Here is a 3472-nt window from a genome sequence, read left to right on the forward strand (position 1 = left end):
CCCTCCTCTTCTCTTCTCTGCTCTCTCTCCTCTTGCTCTCTTCCGTCCACCCCGAATAAATTCCCCCTCGTGGAACCGTCTGGTCTGGCATTATCTGTTCAAGCTACTTGCCAAAAAATCTTTTCAATCCCCTTTCTCTATTTCTCCCTTACCCAGAAACCTCCTATCCCATCCCCCTTCCTCCTGCTTTTATGAGGATGTGCCCCCACTCACCCATCCACTTCCACCTCCACCTCCCCAGCCTTGAATTCATCCACACTGAGACATCCAGCCTTCATGGGACCAAGGACCTTCTCTCCCATCTATGCCCAACAAGGCCATTCTCCCCTACATATATAGCTAGATCCTGACTTGTGTTTTTTGATTCTTATACTGACTATATCATTTTACACACATTGGTATAGTTTGAATCTGGTCTACATCCTAAAGCCCCATGTGTTAAAGACTTGGTCACGACTTTGGTGCCATCGAAAGGTGGTAGAAACCTTTAAGAAGTGTGGCCTATTGGGAGGGTTTACATAATTGGAGGTATTCTCTTGCTATGGGTTGTGGGGCATTTGTCTTTTTCTCTTTTCTCTTCCTAGTCACCATAAGGTAAAGAGACATGATCTTCAAAATGTTTCCATCTGAGGCATAGTATGTTGCCAAGAGCAACTGGGCCAATTCATAATAGATGAAAACTTCCAAAACTCTGAGCAACAATGAACTTGTTTTCTTTACAAAGTGATTTATTAGAGATTTTTTTTTGTAGAGGTTTTATGGAAAGCTGGTTCACACACACACACACACACACACACACACAGAGGAAGAGAAAGACAGACAGAGAGAGAGAGAGAGAGAGAGAGAGAGAGAGAGAGAGAGAGAGAGATTTGATTCATGGACATGTATTTCTACACACATAAATATGTAACAAGCACAGATTTATGTAGAAACACATATAATAAGAGAATGCAAAGACACAGTGGTTTATGTAGTTTGTGTACCTATGTATTTAAGAAAAGAGAAGAAAATAATATTATTTTACTAACTTCTTAGTAATTCTCATAAAAATTTAGGAGACAATCTCATGTATGACAACTAATTGTCATTTTATACTGAAATTACCGTTCTTCTTAGGGGCTTCTACTTTTTTGCTATAATTTTCTTACTTATATTACTATTTTTTATATCCCACTCACTGTCTCCCTCTGGGTCACCCCCTCCTCAAATCCTTCCCCCTGCCCTTTCTCCTTCTTTGAGCAGGTGGGGACTCCCCTGGGGATTCCCCGACCCTAGTGCATCAAGTCTCTGTAAGGCTAGGTGCAGCCTCTCCTACTGAGGCCAGACAAGGCAGCCCAGCTAGGAGTATCCCATGAACAAGCAACAGCTTTTGAGACAGCCTCCCCCTCCAGTTGTTCAGGACCCACATGAAGACCAAGGCTGCACATCTGCTACATATGTGTGAGGAGGCCAAGGTCCAGCTCGTGTATGTTCTTTGGTTGGTGGTTCAGTCTCTGAGAACCCCAAAGGTCCATATTAGTTGACTCTGTTGGTCTTCCTGTGAAGTTTCTATGCCCTTGGGGGCCTTAATCCTTCCTCCTGTTCTTCCATAAGAGTTTCCAAGCTCCATCCACTGTTTGGCTGTGGGTGTCTGCATCTGTCTGAGTCGGCTGCTGGGTGGATAGAGGCTTCTACTTTAACTCTGCAGCAGATAAAATCTAGGCAGAACAGTTTCAGAATCTGTTTAGTGATGTTAAGAATATTCTCTAGAGAAACAACAAAGTGTGACTTCATTGTCTGCAGAATTGGGCACTCCTTTCATTTTGTTCCAAAGACCAAAATCCCCTCACAGGGCTGTGTTTGGTCTCTTACCGGAATTCACTAAACTAGTCTAGTCTGATATTAAAAACCAAATGAAACCAAGCAAAATGCAAATGTATCTAAAAGAACAATTTCCATAAATCCTTTTAGAAACTCATTTGGCAAGGAAGTCTTTTGAAAGTCCAACTCAACCTGAACAGACTTTTTTAGAAGCCCATTTCCTGTTTTTCTCTCCAGGAAACACAGAGAATAGTGTTTTTGAAAACATTCCAAGTTCCTTGCTGGAGATCAGCTTCCTCAGTTAATTTCGAATCTCTTATGATTCAGGTATGTCTGTATATCAAAACGTTTGCACTTAGACCCCTCAAATCCAATGTCTATTTGTCCTCCCCTTCTCACACGGAACTCCTATGTAAACTCTTTTAAAGCGTAAGTGGTTATTACTTCCTGTGATTGTTTATGTTCTTGGAACTTGATGGGCACTTTTTCCTCCACATGTACATTATTCGTTTAGGAGTGACATAGCATCCTGATGAAGAACATGGGCCACAGAGTCATAGGTTTGGAGGAAACCTGATTCCTTCCCTTATTATCTGGGTGGCCTTGGGCAAAAGGTAACGTATGTGTTTCAAATTTTCTATCTGAAAGAAAATAAAAGATCCTTTCATTGAAGGAGTTGATGTCCACTAAAGCACACAAGAGGACACCGAAAACTTTTTGTGCCAGAAGCACTTCTATTATTGCCACTTTAAATAAAATCATCAGTATAAGAAGTCTGTCTTTTAAAGAAGTCTGTCCTTTAAGTTGATGTAATTCCTCTTGCAGCAAAGAATGCAGCTCTTAATAAATACCATCTGAGGAAAAATCTAGAACGTCCCAAGCTATATAGGTTATCTTTACAAAAAGGGCCAACTACTTCATTATTTTTAAGTGTTGGCCAGAATATTTGGAACTTAGTTTATTTCTAAGCATTAAGCATGCTTTATAGTTGTTATACTTGGCAGTAACATGTTGTAGGTCATCAGGGAAGATGACTAAGGTCTTGTGATAATTTAACCCTTGCTGCCGTGAGAACTTAATCTTTGCTAATTAATTACATTCCCATGGGTATTTAGTTTTTTTTTTGTTTGTTTGTTCAATTTGTTTTGCTTCGTTTTGCTTTTCCAGTAAATAACTTTTTACTCTATTATTATCCCCTCCAGTGCCCATTGATTCAGAGAAAATAACAAGTGGAATTTACTGCTTTGATTTTGAACTAAATCTTGCGGCTGTTTTCATTGTGATTCAAGGCAGTGAGTGTTTAATCCTTTGCTTAGAAGCTACTGGAGTGAAAACGTTCATATTGCAGATCTCCTTTTTGACAATGGTGCATGGGAAGAGAATTCTGCAAGAACTAGAAAATATGATGCTCTCTGGAAGAGACTGAAATAAGGAACACCCAATCCCACGTGCTCACAAAGTGGGGATTCCTTTCCTGTGCAAAGGATACTTTTCTGGTGTGCCGAGAAGTTGTTTCTGGGACCGGCACACTTGGAATTCCAGCAGATTACCCTGTCATCAAGTCATCAGTATGCTGTTATTTGAATAAACACAGCTGTTGTTTTCCAAGAAATATGGCTAGGAGCAGAAAGGAAAAAAAGGGCAATTAGTGTTATTGAAATGGAGGGGTACT

The sequence above is a fragment of the Grammomys surdaster genome, unplaced genomic scaffold (assembly GCF_004785775.1).
Source record: "Grammomys surdaster isolate TR1022 unplaced genomic scaffold, NIH_TR_1.0 191, whole genome shotgun sequence".
NCBI classification, from domain to species: domain Eukaryota; kingdom Metazoa; phylum Chordata; class Mammalia; order Rodentia; family Muridae; genus Grammomys; species Grammomys surdaster.